This window comes from Panthera tigris, chromosome D1 (assembly GCF_018350195.1).
Source record: "Panthera tigris isolate Pti1 chromosome D1, P.tigris_Pti1_mat1.1, whole genome shotgun sequence".
In the NCBI taxonomy this organism is placed as follows: Eukaryota; Metazoa; Chordata; class Mammalia; order Carnivora; family Felidae; genus Panthera; species Panthera tigris.
The window spans coordinates 48,406,882-48,431,816 of record NC_056669.1 but is presented as its reverse complement, the minus strand read 5'-3'; the positions used below and the strand labels follow the sequence as shown (position 1 = coordinate 48,431,816).

At 39.6% G+C, this 24,935-nt stretch overlaps 1 protein-coding gene and 1 long non-coding RNA gene across 5 annotated transcripts in view; one reads left to right on the top strand and one right to left on the bottom strand.

The window, feature by feature from the left end:
• LOC102972156 (disks large homolog 2) overlaps positions 1-24,935 on the bottom strand; it is a 768,935-nt gene that overhangs the window by 225,133 nt on the left and 518,867 nt on the right. The window lies entirely within an intron of this gene.
• LOC122231456 overlaps positions 14,138-24,935 on the top strand; it is a 72,192-nt gene continuing 61,394 nt past the window's right edge. For all 3 annotated transcript variants that reach the window (XR_006208711.1, XR_006208712.1, XR_006208710.1), the window contains exon 1: positions 14,138-14,260. This is a non-coding gene — a long non-coding RNA (uncharacterized LOC122231456). The remainder of the gene's footprint in view (positions 14,261-24,935) is intronic.

Here is a 24,935-nt window from a genome sequence, read left to right as displayed (position 1 = left end):
ATTTGCCAAAGCAGTTGAAAATGTGCAAGGATGAAGAGAGCATTAGGTAGGACAACAGATGTCTTTTAACTCGGGCAGTGGGTTGAGGATTCATCTCTAGAGGGTCAAAAGAATGTGGAGTTTAGTAAAGCTGCCAGGGTGGACCTGAAAATACACAAATGGGTCAACCAAATGCAAGTGGGAATTGTTTTTCTACTGAGGATCACATATACAGAGCAACTTGATTCCTCAAAAATTAAACAAAAACAAATTGTTGGTTGCTCTTTAAAATTAAGGATAGGAAATGCAAATGTAAATGTATACAGTTGCACTAAACCCTAAAAAACACTAAAAACAAGAAAAAATCAGTTTAATAAAATTTGAAGATGAAGAAAAAGGAGAAATAAGAAACTTGAGGATGAAAAGAGGGGACTAAAATATAGGCAGATGCAGAGGAAATGGGGAGAAAAAGAGATAAGGAAGGGGTAAAAGGAAAAGAAGGCATGATGGGAAGATAATTTATTAAAATTTATCAGGTTTTGGGGGCACCTGGGTGGTTCAGTTGGTTAAGCATCTGACTTTTGATTTCAGCTCAGGTCATGACTCACAGTTCTTGAGATTGAGCCCAGCGTTGGGCTCTGTGCTGCCAGCGTGGAGCCTGCATGGGATTCTCTCTCTCCCTTTCTGTCCTTCCTCTGCTTGCTTACTCTCTCTCTCTCTCTCTCTCTCTCTCTCTCAAAATAAATAAATAAACATTAAAAAATGTATCAGGTTTTTAACATCACTATCTACTTTAATAATCATCTAACTCCATGTGGTAGATATTATACCCAGTTCACAGATAAGGAACAGATAGTACTAGTGATTAAATAATTTTCCCCAAATCACACTGATGGTAGGTGGTAGAACTGGAATTCAAACATTCAATCCATTAAACACCAGGAGGTATTAAAGTAACGTCAGTCAGGAGCCAAACCATGCTATGAATTTCTCTGTTAGTAAAATGAGGCTGTACATGTGAGACTACTGAATACAGTAAGGTCAACAAATAATAGGTATCAATCTCCAGAAAAGGATTAGTTAACATATTAACTACTGATAACTACAATTCTAAATCTTTCTTGCCTCTGGGTTCAAGTTTAAGGATCAAAAACTCATGACAATCCCTAGTGTTTTGACAAAGAATCCTCAAATCCACCAGGCACAGAATATTCCATAGACTGAATCAATGCCTTCTACATATATGTTCTATTAATGTTAAATGTACATAGGTTACACTGTGACTAAATATGCCTTCATTAAAATTTAATTCAATATATTATTGTATCATGAAGTATTATCTGTATTGCCAAAATCTAAAAATATAACTACTCTCAGGTAGTTAAGAAGAGAGTCCTTCTATTCAAAAAGCCTGGGAATGACCATGAGTGTAATCCTTACAGTATTTCACACAAAAAAGAGCTGTGACAGTAGCCAGCTGAGACCTACTTCTGACCTGTCGACCCCTTAGATGAACAATCTTCATACCTGTCTTCTCAAAAAGTATCTTCCCTACTATCCATTCTGCTCACAGCAGAGATAAGTGATTTTTTCTAATGGCAATATTGCTCCTGTCACTTTTCTGCTTCAAATCACTTAGCTGGCCGCAGTGCCTTCAGACTAAAGATCAAACCCCAGCTTGGGGATAAAAAACCTTCTGTGATCCGGGTCCTCCTTAGCAATCCAGACTCCATCACACACAGGTCTATGCTCCTGCCAACTGAACTCCTTTCACCTTCTAGGAGAGGCTGAGTATTCCTTCTTGCTGTCCTCCTTTTCTACTTACTATTCTTCCCCCTTTCTTTTCTTCAAGACTAATTTCTCAAAATTGCACAGCTCTGCTTTGACATTTTTTTCTGCAGGGAGGCTTCTCTGATTGTTTTGCCAAGCTGAGTTACGGGTAGCTTGCAAGACCTCTGTGGCATTGATTGCACTGTATTGTAATTGCCCCATAATTGGAATCTAAGTTCTGTGAAGATGCAGACCGTGTCTGATTTGTCCTCCGATGCCTCATACCGTGCCCAGCACCTAGCAGATGTTCAATGAAGATGTGCTGAATACATTCTAAAACTCCATGAAAAGAATCCTATCTCTAAAGTCAGGAGCACAGTTCTTTGGTTTATTTGCTAGTTTTTGTTTGAATTCTCTGCAGAAGAAAACTGTATGTCAATAAATCTATAACCAGAGCCCCAAGCACAGAGACAAGGAAGTGAAGAGAGCAGGGTCATTAAAATTGACTGCAAGGAGCCAGCAGCCTTGGTAGCAGGTCCTGGGGTACTTGGCCAGGTCCCTTACCCTCACATCTTGGCTTTCCCTACCTAATCAGTGGAATTAATACTGTTGCTTAGGTGTTTTTTTTTTTTTTTTTTTTTTTTTTTATTTCTACAAGACCTTCAAGATCCCTCAGTGGGTTTTACATGAAGTTGGTGACAAAATTTAATGAATACTTCAATGACAATTGTTTTACATGTACTATGTTTTAAACAAGGACTTTATGTAACATGTATCCTCAGGGCTATATAAACAGCTCAGAGTCCTTTCTAATTGCTCTCCAAAATGAATTCTAAAAAGAATTAGGTCACTGGCATGGACTATACCCATTTTGTAGATAGAAACCTGAAGACAGAGGGTCAGGGCTGACTTCCTTTTGAGCACACAACAGCAGGTTTTGGAAAAGGGATGTTTTCTTTCTCTAATCCCACTTCTTCTCTTTTGCCATTATATGCCCCCTTTAATGCTGTATAGTGTTTTTTAAAGTTTATTTATTTATTATCATTATTATTTTTTTAGTAATCTCCACACCCAACATGGGGCTCAAACTTACAGCCTCGAGATCAAGAGTCACATCCTCTACCAACTGACCAGTCAGGAGCCCCAGTGTTTGTTATTTTGTGAATCTTTCTTCTTCTACTAGACTTTGAGATCCTTGAAGGCAGGGGTTAGGTCTTACTTTCCATTTTGTCCTTGCCTAGGATCTGGAATTGTGTAGACATGCAAATAATGTTTGCTGAAATGTTCATCTAACTCTTAAAAGTTCTCTGCTTAACTGTGTTTCTAAGTTTACTGTCAGGGAAACATCTCTGTCTTGTGGTTTACTGAAGAAAAATCTCAGCTTCAAAAGAAACAAATCTTTTCTGGTATCTATCCCCTCTCCTTCCTTAATTCTACTCCTCTGACACTCTGCTTAAACTTCTTTAGTGCAATAGAGCTCCTGTATTTTAAAGGATGCACAGGCTACCCCTCTACATTATAAAGTCTTAAGATTTTTCCTCTGAAGCTACAGAAGACATGATTTGCAGAGCTGGCTATCAACGACACAAACACCAATACAAATTCACTAAAAGCAATCCTCTGCTTATTTTATTTTATTTAAGTTTATTTATTTATTTTGAGAGACACAGAGACAGTCCAAGTGGTGGAGAGGCAGAGAGAGAGAGAGAGAGAGAGAGAGAGAGAGAGAGAGCGAGAATCCCAAGCAGGCTCTGCACTTGCCACCACAGCCTGATGTGGGGCTCAATCTCATGAATCATGAAATCATGACCTCAGCCAAAGCCAACAGTCAGATGCTGAGCCACCCAAGTGCCCCTCTGGGATTTTAAATTTAAATAAATCATCCAATGAGTTAAATGTTTGCTTTTCACTTTAACACCAGAGGACCCACTTCAGTATAATTTTTAAATAAATAACCCTTCATTATTAATGCAGATGTGAAGCTGTCTGGAGATGAATGGGTTACTGCTCCATCTTAAAGAAGGCTGCTAGCGAGAGAGGAGTGGCTGATGGTTTTGTGGGGGGCTTAGTTACATGGTTCAATAGTAACAGTCAGGAATGAGCAGAGAGGGAAAACAAAAATAAAAACAAAAGCAACTATTCAATTAGTCCAGATGGAGTAAAACAGCCCATAAGCTAATTGATTATAGCTATCATGACAGCTGATTACAGTCTCTGCCTGTAAAAACAGAGGGCTAAGAAAAAAAAAAAGGGCACACACAAAAAATGTACCGCCTTTCATTAGTTTGTTGGTGAAATAGCTTCCGGATAGATGACACAATACAATTCAGTCCTTCTGTGCTAACAAAGTTAACCCATAATGTGGCAGTTGTGGTGGGAGGTCTGGTCTGCTGAGCACTTTGGAACGCCTTGGAAGCCAATGCTTCCTCACACCGCTTGTGTAAAGGCAGCGCCTTTAGAATGCATCTTTTCTGTACCCAAATGACTTACTAATGATGACGCCATTATGGCTACTGATCCACTGTCAAATGAACAATCTGCATCCAGATGTCTCTTTAGATTGAAGATGATTTGCCCCCAGACTCACTTCCCCAATCCCCCTAGTGGTCCATGACTGCTGGTGGCCCATTCTGCCCAAGGGATTACAGAGACAAATGCAGCCTGTGCCCCTAGGAGGACAGATGGGTCATCGATGGCAAATTACAAAGCAATACCCTGAATTCTTTGATTCTAGGGGCACAAAGGAAAGGGCAGTTGCAGGTAGGGGAGTCTTCTCAGAGCAGGTCTTTAGGACTAGGCTTCTAAGGTCACTACGAGTCTATCAGGCATGTGTAGAAAACACTTAGCACAGGATTATATTTTCAAATAAAGAAAATTTTGTTATTTATGAAAACAATGCTGTTAATATTAATTGGGAGGTAAGGTGTTCCAGCAGGAAAACAAATGCATGAAGGTCTTAAGAAATATCCTGTGCTGAAAACAAAGACCAGTTGTCTGTGGCTAGAAGATGGGGCAGTGACAATGGAATCCTCATTTTAGCTAGATGACTTTGTTGGCAGAGTAGAGAGTGGACTGAGAGGATAAGAGAGTGTGGTAAAGTCAGGAGGCCAGTTAGGTAGCTGTTATAAAAAGTTCAGTCAAGATAAGGGGAAGATGCTGACTGAGAACAGTTGCCCTGGAGTAAAAAGAATAAATAGCAACCAAGTTCTGACAGACCATAGGGCCAGCTTGCACCTCCCAGGCCAGGCTAGTCTCTGGGCAAGAGAAGGTCACATTCACGGCCAGACAACCACAGCCAGGGCTAGTTTTGTCCTTAGACTCTCGCACCTATAGGCACTAGAACAGAAGTTCTCAGCTCGGCCTGCATCTCATATTGGAAACATTTGTATAATGCAGGTGCCTCACCTGTACTCCAGACACACTGAAGCCAAATCCCGGGGAGGATCTACACTTTTTAAATTCCTCACACAGCCACAACCAGGAGCCACCGCCCAGCCAGCATTCAGGCATAACAGTGACTAACTCAGTGCCTTTCTTAAAAAGTCTCCAAGTGTCTGCACATAGTGGTGAGGGCACAGAGCACTGCTCCCCCTGGGGCCTGCTGGTCGTTCCAGGAGAGGCTGTACTGTTAGCAGAGAAGCAAGCAGGCCCTGCCACTGTGACTAGAGTGTCTTGTTCTTGAAAGCTTTGAAAATGCTTCTGAACATACTCAAAAGAGGTATTTCAAAAGAATTTACGAGTGTGACTCTACCGAGGCAGAATATAATATAGACGCTCAACCACCAAATGACAATTGATAAGGGGACAGGAGACACAGACAGGTTTTAGTCTTTGGTCCCCCACGAACATAGAGCATGTTCGCATAGAGAAACCACAACCCTGCACACTGTGGACAAGACAATCTTGGTGAAAAGAATGACATCCACCTGAATTATGTCTCAGTAACTAAAACTGTTCCTGTTTCCCAAGCTTTTACTCTACAAAAGATATAAGTGAATTGCATTCCTTACCATGTTTAAGACTCAAAAACCTTGTGAGATAATTATTACAGTCTACAGATGGAGAAATGAGTTTCTGAGAGCCTAAGTAACTTGGGAAAGATCACTGAGCTAGGAAGTAACAGAACCAATCCTGAACCCATATCAGACAAAACCAGTGCTGGTAGCCATCACTATTTTGGCTTCCATGTATGCAGGATTCACAGCCCATGTTGGAATGTAAACTCCTTCAGACCAAGGGCTAAGTCACCCTTGATCTTTGAGTCACCCCCATCTCCCCCAAGGTCTCCTCTACATTTTTAATTATGGATTTAGGATTTTCTTGGTTATTGGATTTTAGTGAGATAAGAAGGCCAGAGAAGTTCCACCAACACAAGATCCTTCTTCTCTGCTGCTTACAGGTTCTGAGCACCCTTTGGGAAGGCAAGACTCAAGACAGCTCTTTTGCAAACTGCTGATCCCTTTCTTTCAGTGAAAGAGACAAACTACCCTGGGACCTGAGAGTCCTTTCAGTAGTTTGTGAATCTGTTGATCAGATTAGTTTTTTTCACAGGTGAAGCTGGGTACAGAGGGAGAAGTTTGATTAAAAAAAAAGAAAAGTAGCTAGGAGCTGGGCCTTTAGCACAAGAGGTGCAAGGCTCAGAGTTCAATGACATATTCAAAGCCAATGTTTAGCTGACATGCATTTTCCTGCTACTGTGGACATATTATATAGAAGGAAGAGAAGGGCAAAGCTGTAGTTAAGGCTATTAGGACACTGCCATTGCAAAATGAAGTCAGTGTGAATGTATAAGCCCATTCATTCATTCAACAGATATTTATTAATGAGCAACTAACAGTAGCTGTGCATGTGCATGGTTTCAAAATGCCCGAATTTCCAACAGTATGGTTTAATTAAATAACACTGGTTCCTCTGACAACATGATTCAAATTTCAGTTACCACAGTGTATCAACTGTGAGCGAGTGGATAAAGTACAAACTTGCTACGGGCTCTTGGTCCACAAAACACTACGTAATAACAGATGCATGCCATCATCAGTGACCTACATGCCACTCCTTTCAAAGTATGTCATTATGGGTCACTGCACACATCTTGTTCCGTTCACATACAGACAGCAAAGCATGTAGTCATTTTGCTTCCTTGGGTCCTGGTGATAAACCCATAGGACACTTCACCAGAATGGTTAATTGAATGAGGGAATTTGCCAAGATGAGAGTGCAGCATAGAAAGAAAAAGGGATAATGTTGTAAGTGAAATTCACATGGGACAGTGGAATTAACAGAAGATACAGCTGATGGCAGACAGGCATGTTGACAGTGTCCTCCTTTGAGAAATACCGGATATGCAGCCAGAGGAACTCAGTAAAGGCAAACTTTAGAAAATAAGTGAGGAGAGTGGTTGGGATGAAAAAGGATAAAGGTGTTTCAGAGGAAATAACACTGGTGAAAAAACACATCAAAGGAACTCTCAGAGATATTTTATAACATTGAATGTATGAAGGATAAAAGGTTGAAAGCTGATTCAGACTTAGAAAAAAGTATGGCAATTTGCCAAAGCATAGAAAAGATGCTTGGTCAGTTATTGTGTTCTGTGACCAAGGAGAAGAAAAAGGCAAGCACTATTCAAACTACTCTTTTGTTTGTTTTTGTTGTTTGTTTGTTTTAGAGAGATGTGAATGGGGCAGAGGGAGAGAGAATCTCAAGCAGGCTCCACACTCAGTGCAGAGCCCAATGTGGGGCTCTATCCATGACCCTGGCTGACATCATGACCTGAGCCGAAATCAAGAGTTGGATGCTCAACTGACTGAGCCGCCCAGGTGCCCCGAACTACTCTTTCATAGAAAGAAATAAAACACTTTAATTTTCAACGTTTGTAATTCTTCAAGTTAACAGTGTACTAAACAAACATTTATTTTACTTTCTTTCCCATTTGGTAACCAACAAAAAGAAAGTTTTTAATGTTTGACAAAAGTTTTGGGAGGTCACAGACAAGGGTAGTGTTTATCACTGATCATTAAGATGTCATTAAGATGTCATGTTTATGACATGCATGGTATCACACTACCGTGCAAAGCAAGGACTGCCTGTATTATGTACTGGGCATCAAAAAACACAGTCCTTATTTTCTCGGTGGTCTTACAACAAACAAATTAATTTTCTAAAAACCTGTGATTAATTGTTCCACATTTAATGGGGGTGCTAGCCTAGCTCTGAACACCCATAAGGATTTAGGGGAATTGTGGAAGGCAGATTTGGTAGGGGGCACGGAGAGACTAAAGTAGCAAAGGAGGTGTTGACCAGGGGAGTAGCACATCTGAGGAGAATGCAAATCTCCTAGCCCAGCAAGTCTAGTTCCTCACCCCAGAGGCAGGGTGAGGAGTGACTCTGGGCTGCTTTTTAAACTGGCTGCTAACAGCTCAGGTGTAATGCCAGATACATATTAATTGCCTTCAGAATGCAGACATACAGGTTAAGGTTCCTTCTCAAAAATAACACAGAAACTAGAAATGCTAACGAATACCACTGTCAGCCAACTTGTATGAATACAGTTTCTTAAAACCAGTGCAAAGTGTTTGAATGCAAATCTTTATGTCCCCAAAGTCATGGATATGCAAAGTGGCATCTGTGGCTATAAGTCTGTGTTCCCAAGGAAATCAAGTCATGGTAGTATATGAAATGACACATCTGGCTTTACTCAGTGGCTATGATTTTTAAGTCCAAAATGTATATTATATTGAGTTTTTTTTTCCATCAAAAAATGTTTGAATTTTTAATTTATGTCCCCAAGGAAGATGTGGGGTTATGTGTTATGCATGTGGATGCAACTAGGAATAAAGAGGTTAAAGGAGTAGCAGGCTCCTTAGGATTCATCTTGTCCAACCTCTGCATTTAAAAGAAGACAAAAAAAAAAAAAAAAGCAGGGGCACCTGAGTAGCTCAGTTGGTTAAGCATCTGACTCTTGGTTTTGGCTCAGGTCATGATCTCATGGTTCGTGAGACCGAGCCTCAAATCAGGTTCCAGGATGATGGCGTGGAGCCTGCTTGGGATTCTCTCTTTCCCTCCCTGCCCCTCCCCCCACTTGCTTGCATGTGCTCTCTCTCTCTCTCTCAAAATAAATAAACACTAAAAATTTTTTAAAAGAAAAAACCAAAAAAACTAGAAAAACAAATGAAGTGAATTTCATCTAGGGATGCCAGTTGTCTAGCTCCACAGATTCCTGCATTATAATAACAACAGCTAACATTTACGGAGTATTTTCTGTATGCTGGGCTTTCCATATGAAGCATTATGTCTTTCAATCCTCACAGATCCATGAAATACTACTACTATTACCACTGATTTTACAGATGCAGAAACAGGCTTATGTTACTCAGTTATTCTTAGCTAACCATGAAGGACTTGGATTAGAAATCAGACAGAATGATCTGAACTGACATTCTTAGCTATTAAATGAAGATTGCCAACAAGTTACCTGTACCCCTAAATAAGGTAACCATGGTCTTTGTCCTTTAGAAGATCTTGGAATCTAGCTTTCCATATACAGCTACTAATCTTTAAAAAACCTTACAAAGTTAGTGATACAGTTCCAAATTTATGGATGACAATACTGAAAGCACAAACTTGAGTGGTTTCCCAAGGTTGCATAGCTTATAATTGGTGAAAGGAGGATTCAACTTATGAGTCTATTGGTTCTTTGAGATGCACACCAGCCTACCGCCCTGCATTAGAACTCTGCTATCCCTCAGCAGGCTCTGGATATTTGAACAAAATGTGCATAAATCAAATATCTGATCTGAAATCAACGTGCATCCAGGCATTTCTGGAACCCATTTAAGTCAGCAGCAAGAATTTCATATTCCTAAATCTCTCTGTATGATATACAGCAGCAAGAGTCTGGCAGCTCACAGGAGACAGACACATTATGAAGAGACCAGTGGCGAATGAAGCTCATGAAGTGTGGTTTGGGGGCCGCACTGAGGTGGAGGAAGAGGAATTTCACTGCGTGTGGTTCCTTCAGAACACAGAGAGCAGCAGATGTGAAGACAGAGCAGCCTTAGGATGTCTGTGAGCAGCGGGGGCTGGGAATGGCAGGCACTGCTGTTCTAGGAAGGGAAAGGAAGGGGAACCTGCCATCCTCTTTTCCTTCTAATGGCCACAATTCCCCACTGGTCTGTCAAGAGAAATGGGTCTGAGAAAAGTAGTACGATTCTCACCGCAGCTCCTTAGCCAGTTTCCAGAGGTTTTCAGCATAGCAGGCGGCTGCTTCCCAAATTCAGCTCTGCTCCCCTCCTCTTGGCTGAGGTGTACTGGTGTATAACCCCGCCTGCCAGCACACACTCCTGAAGCTTCTTGAGTTGTGGCCAAAGCCTCTGAGGAGTGAGGCAGGTGGGGCCACCTTCTCAGGCTACTTGCAGAGCTAGTTTGAGATGCTTTACAAACACAGAAGGGCCAATTTAAGGCATGGGATTACTTTCTCCATGCCATCCTTTTAGGGCAGTAACAACTCACTTTCCAGATGTTGACTGTTCCGCTCATCTCTTTCTTTCTATTCTCAGCTAAAAAGACCTTAGCACTGAAAAGACAGAGTAGGTGGAAGCCTGCCTGGGGAGCCTGCTGAAGGGAGCCTGGAAGGCCTCTTTACTATTATTTTTTTAAGTTTATTTATTTATTTGAGAGAGACAGAGACAGTGTGAATTTGGGAGGGGCAGAGAGAGAGGGAGAAAGAGAGAATCCCAAGCAGACTCCCTTCTGTCAGCACAGAGCCTGATGAGGGGCTCGAACTCATGAAGCCATGAGATCGTGACCTGAGCCTGAGCCAAAACCAAGAGTCTGATGTTTAACCAACTGAGCCACCCAGGTGCTCTGAGCCAGGAAGACTTCTTACCTACCAATTCCATCCCACCTTCCAGCTAGCTTCGGGTATTGGAAATGCCAACATACAAGTGTTGGTCTGGTATCTTCTTTTAAAATGTAGAAGGGAGTAAACATAGTTCTTCACAAGGTAGAGTTAATTCTTCAGCTGGCAGGCTAGAATCTGCTGGCTTCCTTAGGCCAGGAAATGCCTGCTTAATCAGCCTTTAGGAAGAAAGAGTATTTAGAAAGAGAGGGTTTAGGGAAACAAATTCACCTTTTTCCTTTTGTGTGGCAAAACCAAGTAAAGAAACTTGGTCCCTCCAATATGAGAAGTCAACCCCTTTTCTCATTTCTGTAGAACTAAAAAAAATATCCTAATGCTAAGCTCAAGATCTTTCTGTTTATGGGCACCTGAGTGGCTCAGTCAGTTACATGTCCAACTCTTGATTTCGGCTCAGGTCATGATCTCACAGTTTGCAAGACCGAGCCCCAAGTCGGACTCTGTGCTGAGAGCATGGAGCCTGCTTGGGATTCTCTCACTCCCTCTCTCTCTCTGCCCTCTCCCACTTGCTCTCTCTCTCACTCTCAAAATAAATATTTTCTTTTAAAAAAGACCTTGCTGTTTAAAGCTTTTCTTGATATTTCAGGATGAATAGCTAAAATTTGGAAATTATGACAATTTTTATTCTAACCCGAAGGTGTTTTTCAAATATGTTTAATGACTCTTAATTTCACATATGCCGCAATTTCCCTTTTGTTTTGATATGTACAGTATATAAATGTGAAGGCATAATATAGATATTCTGTTCATGTATTGACTGATCAGTTTCTAAGTGGAGCCAATACACTTAAATTTCCTCTCTATATTATAATTCCATTTAGTATAGCATTGTTTCCCTGCCCTGTCTATTCTTCCTCAAATCAGATGTTGTTGTGGCCATGGTAACCACCTACTCTTTCTCCCTATTATTTTCTATATCAAAGCACATGGGCTAGAAAATCCTATGATTAAAAAAAAAAAAACTCAAATAAGAATCAATCAGACTCACCTAAGACGGGGAGTCATTTCTGTGTAAATGTTTAATTTTAAAAAACCAACCGTAAAAGTGTTCATCAGAAACAAATTATCACTAGGAAAACAGACTAAAGGTTGAATTTGCTCAGTTTCTTGAAGATTTAGAAGATGTTCAGAACTAAACACCTGCAGGTGTGGGAGTGCCTTATTTCCTGTACGGATCTTTCCCCCCTCTGCATACAAAAACATTTGGGAAAAAAGTAAAAAATTTTCTTTAGGAGCAGTACTTTGCTTATTTATTTTACCATTAGTTGTTAAACCTGCCAATCACAGTTCTATAGGACAAGGGAACAAGCTGAAATCAGACGAGTCCCTGAAGGCAAGAACTTAGAAGGAAGGCAGATAATCAATGAAACTTCCCAGAAGCATGAAGGCTGTACAATTACAGATTGTGATTCTTTGAAGTACAATTAATTGACCACCATTTAGAAGTCAGTCAGTCACAAGTGGGAGCTGATCACTAGAGCAAGTGGTTATCGCAGACCCTCACAGACATCACATCTGCCTTAAAGAAAACAGTGCTTTAAGGAGTTTTCATTGAGAATTCTCTTGTTCTCTCTCTCTCTCTCTCTCTCTCTCTCTCTCTCTCTCTCTCTCTCAGCATCCTGAAACCATTGCCCCTTTTGGCTCCTTGAAAAAGACAATAATGACCCCTGCAGATGAAAATTCTCTTCTTGCCCACAAATGCCAATCTTATCTCAGACCAGTGTTTTATCTCTTCCCAACATGGACAGAAGATAATTGCAAAATGGGTCTCCACCATTGTGAAATGATTCTACTATTTCTAATAGACAAATTCTGGTTTGCAAGGACCAAGACTCTCCATTTCCTCTGCTCAGTGAAGATTCCATTTTCAAACAGAAAGGCTTATTTTCATAGCTTCTGCATAGATAATCTTATCCAACATGATCAACAAATGTACTGATTCCTGGTTGAAATTTCTGAGGGACAGATTTTGAGTGTAATGCTGATTAGTAAGCCACACAGGATCCTCTGAACAGACTTGGGGGACTCAGGGACTATCTTAAGTAGAGACCACTGTAATTGCCATTACCAGCTGACCCACCTTCTACTCCCACCACCCAGGGCTAATGTGGAATGCAGGGATGAGGTTTATAGAGACACCAGTATAACAGAATGCCTTTGTACTGTAGCAATGCAAACACTGACATGCAGAAGGCCTGGGATGCTCACTGCATTTGCTTCTTTTTGCCCCTCTGCTGGCTGCCTCTTCTTCTCCAGAACTCCTAAGTTTTTTTGTGGCTTTTCCATAGCTCCCTGGTTCCTCTGCTATTCAAAAGTCTTTCTGAATTCTAGTATCTTCCATGCAAAATAGAAAAAAGGGTGAGGGGCACAGGGTAAAGAACTATCAGATTTATATTTTGATTTAAAAATTAAGACTAGGGAGACTAAGACTTAGTTCTTAGTCCCACCTGGGGCAGATTCAGGCAGATGGTTTTAGCCAAATCACTTACTTTAGATTGTCATCTGTCAAGTTACATATTTAATGAGATCAAACAAGAGGAAGTGCTCTGGAAAGTGACCAATGTCAGATGCCACAGAACTATTATACAGTTGAAGTCACACAATCGTTTTGAGAAGGTTCCAGACAAAAATCATGGATTTTAGAGGGCATGAAGTCTGTTTAATGGCATCACAGTTGTCCTAGTGATCTAAGCTACACGCTTCATTCTCATACCTTGATTTCTCATCTAATCAGGCACCAAATCTCATCAATTCTATCTCCAAAATGCCTCCCTAGTCTGTAAGTCTCTCTTTATTGCCACCACCATTGGCATGAATGAAACTCTCTCCAACAGTTTCCTTCCCTCTTTTCTCACTTTCCCTTCATGCATTAGCCACACCAACCATCAAAGAACTCTTCATAAAATAGTAAGCTGATGTTTTCTCTTCCCTTAAGATCTTTTGCTGACTCCTCATCAACTACAACATAAAGCCTATACTCTTAGCCAAGCATATTACCGCCTCACAAACTTGCTCTTCTGTTAGCCTCTCTTCTCACTGTCTTCTTCCTGGAAAACTTGGTGACTTTTCACAGAGAGCTCTTTCTTCCTTTTTGTCCACTAACTTCATACATTCTTCTAAAACACCCTCAAACACTGCTGCCTCTGGGAATCTTCCTGAACTTAAGAGATTGAGTTAACGACCATCCCATTCTTTCTGCTTATGTCTTATTCCAGAATTTCTCATATCACCTCTAATATTTTAGATCCTTGTTTGGCTGATGGTACCACTGGTATGACCTAATGTAGCATTTCTGATGGGCTAGCTTTAATGAAGCACAAAAGACTCAGCACAAGTCCCTGGACACATCTGACAGCTCCGGGGCAAGGAGCCAACCCAACCTTACTTTCGGTAGCGGCCTATGTCATAATGGCAACACCCTTGGTTTAAGCCTGAATCACAGACTCCTCCTCTACAAAACAGATTCAGCTCCTGGGAACCCATCTGGTTCTTCCACTTTCATGAACTTAAAACCGAAGTGAATGGGGACTTTAGAGCCTATAAACCAGTGATGGCAAAGTAGCACTGCACAGCTGACTTGCCCAGGAATAAATTAAGGTTGGTAGAATACTGTTGCCTTTAATTTTGTTCTTTCCTTCTGTAATGCAAGAATGATCACTATGACTTGCAGGTAGGTAGCTTCTAAGGTACTCTACTGTGAAGGTCTCTGAATAAATTCTTTTGAACAATGTTAGGTTAGGAACAGTTCCATCCATGAGAGAGGTATATAAGTTTGTAAAGCACAGAAGGTTCAAATTCTCCTTATGTTTTGCCCTAGCTTTATCCACTCAGTGCCATAAAGGGTAGCATTAAAAGTTATTTTGTAAATGATGCTAAGTACAAAGTCTGGTGCTAGATAGTTTCCACTCAGATCCAAAGTCAAAAAGGGAAAGAGGACCTTAAGAGGCAGAAGTTTCAAGTGGCACTTAAGTGACAATGAATCAACAACAAGGGTGGGTAGAGGTTTCCAAAAACATGTCAAACAATAACAACCTCTGTGTTGGGACAGCCCAAGTCTTCCTAAAAAAGAAACACCCAAACCTCCTCAGGTTAATAATACCCGGTCATACAGGAATTACTCTTCCTCAGCCCTTGAGGGTTGGCACTGACACCCTACGGGCTGGGGACAGCTTGTGGGTTTTAGAAGGAATTGCCCAAATTGATTATAAATCATATCACTTAGCCTTAAGTTCTCCAAACCAGCTTAACCAGTCTTCATTATCCTCTGTGAGCTCAAAAATACCAGATCGTAGGGGCACCTGGGTGACTCAGTCTGTTAAGTGTCTGACTCTTGGTTTCGGCTCAAGTCATGATCTCTCTGGTTCGTGGGTTCGAGCCCTGCATCAGGCTCCGCACTCACAGTGAAGAGCCTACTTGGGATTCTCTCTCTCTCCCTCTCTCTATCTGCCCCTCCCTAGCTCATGCTCACTCTCTCCCTCTTTCTCTGTCTCAATAAATAAATGAATAAGCAAACAAACAAATAAATACTTCTCTCAGATGTCTTTAAAACTTAAATCTGGGCGAAATAGAGTCAGCAGATTCTATACATCTTAACAATTAGATGCTTTACAGTAAAGCTGCATTGCCCATTTCTATACAAATCCATTTACTGCTAAATGAACATATGAAAGAGATCTTCATTTAAGAAGACAGAGCATGATACTTTATGTAGCATAATGTCAGATAAGAAACCATGCAACTTGTATGAGAAAATTAAATTGTTTTATAGAACCAAAAATAAAACTTTTTCTTTTAATCATAGAAACAATACAAATTCATCATGGAAAAATAATTTTTAATAAAAAGTATTAGAAAAAAAGTAGATATTACCACCCAGTGCCAAACATTGTGAGTATTTAAGGGATTTACTTCCATGAATTTTTTTTAACAAAGTTGAGGTCATACCACACAAAAAATTTTTGCACTTTACTATTGCATTTTCTGTAATGGCACATATTTTCCTGTGTTTTAATGGCTCTTTGTCAAGAGCATTTTAATTATTCTTTAAAACTTTACCGAATAGATGTATTATAAATTATTTAACCATTTTCTCATTGCTAAAAATATATGACATAATATTTTAAACTTTAAGATTGGACACTTAAACTATTATGTTTATGGTATTCCCAAATACTTTAGATGACTAAACAGACACTAGTAAGAGTCAGAAACACTTATGTAATAGTCATTATATATAGATTAGGTTATGAGTTTGTTCTCTAGAGTTAGCATATTCATTGACTTCATAATCTGGTTCTGCCTCATCTGAGTGCTGCCTCAGTTTTCTCACCCATTAAATGAGAATAAGAGTGTACCACCTGATAGGAGTTGTCATTAAATTTGTGTATTTAAAGCACTTAGCCCAGGGGCGCCTGGGTGGCTCAGTTGGTTAAGCTTCTGATTTCTGCTCAGGTCATGATCTTGTGGTTCATGGGTTCGAGCCCTGCCTTGGGTTCTGTGCTGACAGCTCAGAGCCTGGAACCTGCTTCAGATTCTGTGTTGTGTCTCCCTCTCTCTCTGCCCTTCTCTGCTCATGCTCTGTCTCCCTCTCTCTCTCAAAAAGAAATGAACATTAAAAAGAGATTTAAAAAAAAGCACAGTCCAGCATTTGCCACACAATAGTCAATAAGTTTTAGCTATTTAAAACCAATTATTGATGTTAGTATTACTTCGTTATTATTTGATATTTACTATTAGTAATTATTATTAGTAGTAATTTGTTACTATTATTTATAATTTGATTTTGCTGGGTGGTGGCAATGTTGTCAGTAGAGACCAAATAGCACTTACTGATTAATTTAGATCTGATTCTTTAAAAATACATTTATTTAAGAAAAAAATGATTTTGTATTTTGGGATGTGATTCCAAAAGGCAGGTTCAGGAAGCTCTTTTCTGGAAAAGAACCCAGTTAATGGCAGGTGAAGTCACTTTTTAATCAAAGTACATAATTTCAAGGTTGAAAGGGAACTAAAGAGTAATTCTGTGTAACATCTCTCTCTCACTCTACCCAGGTGCAACGTGAACTTAGACTATTCTTGAATGTCTCCCACATTGGGAAACTTCTTACCTACCATGGTAGCTTTACACTTAGAAAATCCATTTTCTATTGAACCAAAATCTGTTTCCTATAACTTGAGCATGTAATAATAAACTCACAGATCACCCCAAACAAGCTTTAACAATGAATTTTGAATACAGCAAAAAGATGGGGATCACAAGTTCTAATGGATTTAGTTTAGAGTTTTAAAAAGATTGGTGAGAGCCCAAAGGCAGTAAAATCAAGATTGCATTACTAAGACTTTGTGAGATATTGAAAAGATTTATGTATTCATTATCATGAATGCTTTCCTGCAAATGGAATAATCTAAAATACAAGGAAAGCATAATGATTTTTCTCCAGAAAAAAATTGTCTAAAGCTAGAATTCTAAAAAGTCTCTCTTAAAGCTGTAATGGAAGCTTTTTTATATAGTTTTATGTTTCACCTGGGGAGGAAGATACAGGAGAAGCATCCTTAGGACAAGTTTTGTCTGCATTTGTAAGCTTGCAGCTCATCTTCTGGGGGCATCTGTTTCTCGATAACTGAACCACTTTCTGCACAAAAGTGAGTGCTTAGACATGTTTAGAAATTGACATCAAATACCTTGAAAAACAAGGGGACATATGAGTCACTAAAACCACCCAGAAGAACTTAATACTGAGGATCATAAATATAGATTTGTGTAAGCCATCAGGCATCATTGGAAAAATGTTTCTTTGCATAAAGATTACCTGACTGTATTTGCTGTTATTTTTCTAGTCGTAGTCTCTAGCACAGAAGCTGGCAAGTAGCTGGGCCTCAACAAATGCTCAGTAGGCTGACTGACTATCCATCCATAAGGGTCCTAGATAAATGCCTAGTTCTTCCAACATCTGGTTACCCTTGTAGCCACTGAAATATTGGAGGATCACCACTTATTTTCTTGGCTTCTTCCTCCTCTCCACTGCCATCACTTCTTTCCTCCAGGTTGACTATCCCCAGTTCCTGCCATCTTTTCTTGTAACCCACAGCTTCAAAACTATTCATCCAAGGGAATGTGCTTTTATTTGTGTTTAAAGAGGAAAAGATCTAACTTTAGACCTCTAAGGCAGAAGAAGCAGCTCCCATGCTCTCTGTGGAGGTCGTAGTGGACACATATCTGGGCAACATTCTTTAAGAGGAGTGTTTTCAAATGGCAAATCACAACCTATAAGAGGATTGTGAAACCAACTTATTATATCATGATCCATATTTTTCTTTTAAAAATCGAGTAGATGGGGTGCCTGGGTGGCTCAGTCGGTTAAGCGTCCAACTTTGGCTCAGGTCATGATTTTATGGCTCATGAGTTGGGCTCTGTGCTGACAGCTCAGAGCCTGGAGCCTGCTTCGGATTCTGTGTCTCCCCTTCTCTCTCCCCCTCCCCCACTTGTGCTCTGTCTCTCTATCTCTCTCAAAAATAAATAAAGAGTAAAAAAAAGAAAAAAAGAAAAAATCTAGTAGAAAATATCAAAAGGCATTATACCTAGTAACAGTATTCATGAAATTTTAATTTTAATTTTATAATTGTGTGTACCTGTGAGCGCACACACACACACACACACATATACACACATATATACACATATACACACATATATACACACATACACATATATATTTGTCACACACACACATGCAGGGCATCACACAATGTGTACCGAATTTGGCCTAGGTATTAGCCTCTACTCACCTGCTTGTCTTGGCGCCTCTGGTTGGGACTCAAACTGTACTGATATAATGGGAGATTTTGTGTATGTGCATCCTGAATTTTAAAGTAAATATATTTCTTATTGTGAGCTGGGGTTTTGCAAAGTTTGATTATTAACATTAGTCAACAGGAGAGAGTTAGAGTTAGGAACAAAAGGTGAGGGCATCACAATCATGCCACATACTCTCTCTTTGCGTCTTTTAGGTAAAGCACTTGCAACTTCATATTCGTTTTCAATTTGTTTCATATTCGTTTTCAAATGGTACCAAGAACTGCTGACTAGCAACTACTAAGTGAATTGGGGTTTGTTAATTTGGTACTGAAATTGGTATGCTACTAGAGTTTATTAAGGACTTCAATTTGGTATTCCTCTAGGAAGGCTAGCTGCCATATGGTGCTTGGCTATGTCACACAGCTTCTATGGCACAGGCAGAGAGATAGGAATCCTAAAATGGGAGCAAGATGCTTTTCTTTAAGTTTATTTACTTATTTTGAGAGGGAGAGAGGGAGAGAGAGAGAGAGAGAGAGAGAGAGAGGGAGAGAGCATAAGTGGGGGAGGGGCAGAGACAGAGGGAGAGAGAGAATCCCAAGCAGGTGCTGCTGCACTGCAGAGCCTGACACAGGGCTCAGTCTTTCAAACTGTGAAATCATGACCTGAGCTGAAATCAAGAGTTGGATGCTTAACCCACTGAGCCACTCAGGCACCCCAGGAGCAAGATGCTTTTTTAAAAAGCCACTAATCCTCAGTGTTTTCTTAAGTTGGTTGTCATTGTCACTTAGTACTGTTGCTTTTGATTATGAATTTAGCTGAGGTTTACCATCATCCCTTCTATTTGCTATTAATAATTTTGTTAACTCTTAATGATACCTAATTTGCATTAATTAACTATATTTTGGCCTCATATTTTCTATTAGGCTTCAAGACACATGCACACTTAAAGATAAATCATCTGTAAATAGGCATAAATATATCCCTATTGTGAAAGCATATGCAAACATAATCCTCCCTACACCTACGATTTGTTTTTATAGTCGCATTCTTCATTACCAGCTCGTTTGTTTTCCACTAGAAATCGAGAGTGCTTGGGGAAAATGAGACATAGGGTGTTTTATCCTTTCTAAGTGGACAGAACTCCAGAAAATTTGAGACCCATTCATGTTACAGATGAAAAGACTGAGGTCCAAGGAGATAAACTGAATGACTAATCAAGATTAGCAAAAATACTTAGGCAAGTATTCAGATGTCCAGATTCTCTCTCTGCCATCAATAATCACTTTGACTCCAGCTATATGCCAGAACACAGAACCTGACCCAGAGAAAAGCCTCATCAATGTGTCACTTGTTTTACTTAATATGAGGTTGAGCAATGTAAACTACAGATTTTTTAGGTCAAAAACTATCAAATATTGGCACTATCAAATATGGTTTAACCTAAGTGGTTTTATTTTAATAACTTTGCCAGTGCTATTATGAGATTTTTATTTTCACACAAGGAATAGCACAATGTATTTACGAACATAGGCTTGAGCCAAATCACTCAAGTTCAAGTCTCAGCCCTTACACTGCCTGGCCATGTACCTAAGCCAGATTATTTTGATTTTCTGTGTTTTAGTGTCCTCAAAGAGGAATATAATATTATATAAACGTTTGCTTTCATTATTTTTTACTCTTATAACATACTAATTAGCCAAATGCATCTGTTCTGAGAAGTGTTTTCAGGCATGGAGATCTCTTGCAGAGACCGAGATTTTGGAACTCCTTTCTTTGGGGAGATTGGATATTTATTTGTTTGGCATTTGACTTTAATAGTTGCCAATGGTACTCTCAAAGGTCTAGTTTATTTCTGCAGACAGTACAGGTTAATAAATAAATCAGAGAGGCTGACACATCCTAGCAACAAAAATCATATGTGTGTATGATTTGCTCCTGTTTTTATTTCATCTGGTTTTGAAAATGTGGTTGCTCTCTAAAGTGCTTTTTTCTTCCCTAGGCAGTTAAACTAAAGTATTGTGAAGAAGAAGGAGAAGGAACAGGAAGAAGAGAAGGAGAAGGGGGGGAGGAGGAGGATGAGGAGGAGGAGGAAGAGAAGATAGAGTAGGAGGAGGAGGAGGAGGAGGGGGAAAGGAGGGGAGGAGGAAGAGGGGAAGAAGAAGGAGGAGAAGAAGGACAAGAAAAAGAAGGAGAAGGGAGAAGAAAGAGGGGAGAAGATGGGGCACCTGGGTGGCTCAGTCGGTTAAGCGTCCTACTTCGGCTCAGGTCATGATCTTGCGGTTTGTGAGTTTGAGCCCAGTGTCAGGCTCTGTGCTGACAGCTCAGAGCCTGGAGCCTGCTTTAGGCTCTGTTTCTCTCTCTATGCTCCTCCCTTGCTCACGCTCTGTCTCTCTCAAAAATAAATAAACATTAAAAAATTTTTTTTTAAAAGAAGAGAGGAGAAAGAAGACAAAAAAACACCCAAACATGAAGAATATCTTTGTCTAGCTCATGATGAAGATTGAAGACAACAATGTAAGGGTAAATCAGAGTGTAGTAAAGTGATTCCAATGCACCCTGATGCTGGCTAATTACTTGTCTATAGATGGTGGTGTTCAATTTACTAAGCATCTGTGCATGACAGAATTTGGGATACTGTGGGTGGTAGAATTTCAAGATACCTACTTAGCTCAGAAAGCAAAAGTCCATCTATAAGTACCATTTTATTAGGTGAAATAAAATATTAGTACGAAATCTCATTTTATAATTAAGTGATGAATCACACTGTAGAGTCCAAAAGACCACACCCGCTTAGAAGAAAGTAAATAAACAGATCAGGCCATGGAAACGGTGGCTCTTCAAGAATAAGATGTACAAGAAAGCTCAGAAGAGAGATGCTACAGTGATTCCAGTTAAGATTCTTTATCTCCCAGATTTTAGGTGCAGGATGGAATAAAGTTAATATGACTCCTTTAATAGATAAAATAGTCACAGGATTAGTTTTTACTATACTCCTACAATTTCTTACTGAAAATGCAAATTCTCATGAAGAAAAAGTGGATAGAGTGGAAGAAAATCAATTTATCAGACAAAAAAGAATTAGAGGATTTTTTGAGAAATGAAATTGATTGATTCTATTTTTTCAAACCATGATTTTTTTGATTAACGGCAGAAGTTTTCTTCCTGTCTTGGATCTATGCTTTCCTCTCCTTTTCTCTTGTATCCAAAAGACTTATTTTCTACTTAAGATGCATTTCAAGTACCAATATATTCAGTGGCAAGGTATTTAAAGGTATACCATCTCAGGAAACAATGAATAGAGAAGGATAAAAGATGGAACTGTATGCTTCCATAGTCAACTCCAGATAACTATTAAATGAATGGTTAATAGAACAATGAATGGATTAATAATCATATTCATAATTAGGAATAAAAGGTTCTTCTCAACAGTACTGCTTTGACTTTGGGATTTTGATTTATATTTTGATCATTCATTTGACATTCAATAATTTATTCAGTACTGTCTTCATAGATGTTGGATCTATGTGATCTGAAGACATTCCGGCAATTTAGTTCAGAAATTTACTAGTTGTCTTTCTCCTATTCTTGGTTCTCTTGGTCTGCTGAATTTTCTCTTTGGCCATTCTACCCAATCTGCCAATTTTCTCATTTATAAAACTAGGACAATAATATCTGCTCTATCTACATTACAGTATTATAAAAATGATTAAACTAGGTTGTGAAATGACTTGGGAAATGCAGTAAAGGTTGTAACTACACAAATACTATAAGTTAGCAAGGGCTCTGGATTGAGGCTGCCTGGATTAGAATCCGAGTTTCTCAGTCACTAGTGTGCTGTCTTGGCTAAGATATTTAACCTCTCATCCCTCAGTCGTCTCGAGTAAAAAAAGAATAATAATAGTATTGACCTGTATTAGTTGGCTTGGGATGCTATACAAAATACCATCAACTGGGTAGCTTAAATAACAGAAATTTTGGCTAGGAGTTTGTGATCAGGGGGGTTCTGGTGAGAGATCTCTTTTGGCTTGCAGATGGCTGCCTTCTCACTGTGTGCTCACATGCCTTTTCCTCAGTGTGTATATGTGGGAAGAGAAAGCTCTCTGGTGTCTCATCTTATAAAGACACTAATCCCATCATGAAGGCCCTACTCTCATGACTTCATTTAAGTCTAATTATCTCCCAAAGGCTCCATCTCTAAATACTACCACACTGGGGGTAAGGACTTCACTATATGATTTTTAGGGGGCACAATTCAGTCCTTAGCATGATCTCATAGGGTTGTTATGAGGATTATATACCTCAACCTGTTTATAGCACTTTAAACAGTGGCTAGCACTTGGTGAGTTCTCAGCAAATTGTTTGCTGTTATTATTTTGGAGCCAAGTGAATAAAGAGGGCAGCCATTTAATTTACAAAGCAGATTGTTTAATAACACCATTTAAAGAAAATTTTTAGAAGTCAAATTCAGTAATCTTTAAGTTCTGGGTGTTTTATGTAAAGGCATTCTCAAATATGCCAGCACAACTGAATAAGCAGTTTTGAGTAATTCAAAAGACCTCAGGGAAGTCTTTCCTTCTCTTTTGTACCCCTTACTTTTCATAATCCTCCTTTGATGACTCCAGTTGGCTCATCTTTGGGAAGTTTCTCCCCTCTCTGGAACATAAAGCATCACCATCTTTGCTCCACTTTCTATGCTAATGACATGGGCAAAGGAGAGTAAGGAAAAAAGGTCAGGCTAGTGCCTCTAAACTCAACCTCCTTAACCATAGAAGCCCAGGGTTATTGAGAGTAGCTTTATTTTAAATGAAGACTGTTCACAGAGTCTTATATTTGAAATGGTTACCTAGAGGTCAAATAGTCAACTTGTATCTGGTAAAGGGGTCTCCTCTGAAACAATCTTGTTTTCATACCTAAGATATGGAGATCTCACTATAAAACAGAGCAGTTCTTTTTGTTTTTGAACAATTCCAGAGATGAGAAAATTCTTTTTTACTTTGAGTTGAAATCTACTTCCCTATAACATCTACCCACTGGTCGTAATTATATCTTCCATATTGTAGTGTTGGACATATGATAGGTCTCTAAAGGAGTTAGGTGAACTGAATTGGTTCTTGAAGTATTCTTGTGGACCCCCAAACTTCCATCTTCTCTTATTTTTCCAGTGATGCTGTCCTATAAAATACCCTACAGTATTTTATGTGTCCCATGTCCTTCAATGTCCTACAGTGATGCTGACCTTTTTTCTTCTTCACTTCCATGTCTTTCCCTTTGCTTTGTGCTCTCTGGCACCAGCTCCATATTTAGGGCCCCCAGACTGGGGGTGAATAGCTTATGAAAAAGGGTCAGTGATAATACCAATTCTCTTCTACCTGATCCTTCTATCAGAAAAGGAAGTTCAGATCAAGTTCAGATTCCAAAGGGTTTGTTTTCCAAGGGGTTTAAACATACACCATCACAAATTATATACTTCTACTCTTTAACCTCAGCCAGCTACCATTACGATGTTTACCAGAACCCACATTAGCAAACTACTTACTGTCCACATTAATGCTATAATTTACCCTTTTAGGCTGCCTGGAGATGATGTGATGTACAGCACATAGCCAAGACTCCCTGCCCCCAGTTGTTACATTTTAAAGAGGGCAAGCTTGGCCCTGGAGGTCATTCCCCAAAGGCACACATTAGTTACATAGTTTCATGGGGGAAACTGGCATTATTGTCCACATGAAATGTACCTGTCTAGGACAGTACAGCTGGGCTGGCTGTGCTTGACTAAATGCATTAGGAAGAAAAACTTTAAAATAGCGTGAATTTGGTCCCAATTTCCTTCTGTCTCAAAGCAGGAGATACAGTCAGTCTGGGAAGCCGTACTCTGTACAAAGAGGGACAGAATTCTAGGTCATGAGCTCTCACTCTTGAAATTTGCTCTCCTTAGAGGTTCTCCATCCCACCAAATGCCTGGGCATCATATCCTAATTATCAAGTCTGGTCAATCTTACTTCCTCAGTACTTAACCAGCTGTACAGCAACACATCCTCCTTTTCTTTTACCTGGACTGTGACAGTAACCTCCTTGCTCTAATCTGATCCACCTTCCTCATTGCTATCAAGAGGGACTTTCAATACATAAATAACTGCTCAACATCCTTGAAAAGTTACCCACTATTTATAGTAGTGGTCTCCAAAGTGCTGGGCAGTGGAACACAGCACAGGGAGTGAACAAGATAGGGGACATGTCAGGGAAAAAAGAGCAATGCTTCTATTTATATTATATATTTTCTCTTAAAAATCAGAAATCAAGCCTTGCTATATTCAATACGTGGACTGCTGCTGGTGTCTTATTTTTTCTTGTGTGTGTGCAGCATTAGTTTCTGTGGTCCCAGTCAAGAGGATCTGAATTTCAGGATCTTTACAGCATTTTGCAAAAAGCTGGAAAGTGGCCATGAGGATCTTTTATAATATAGAGATTCACTTGTTA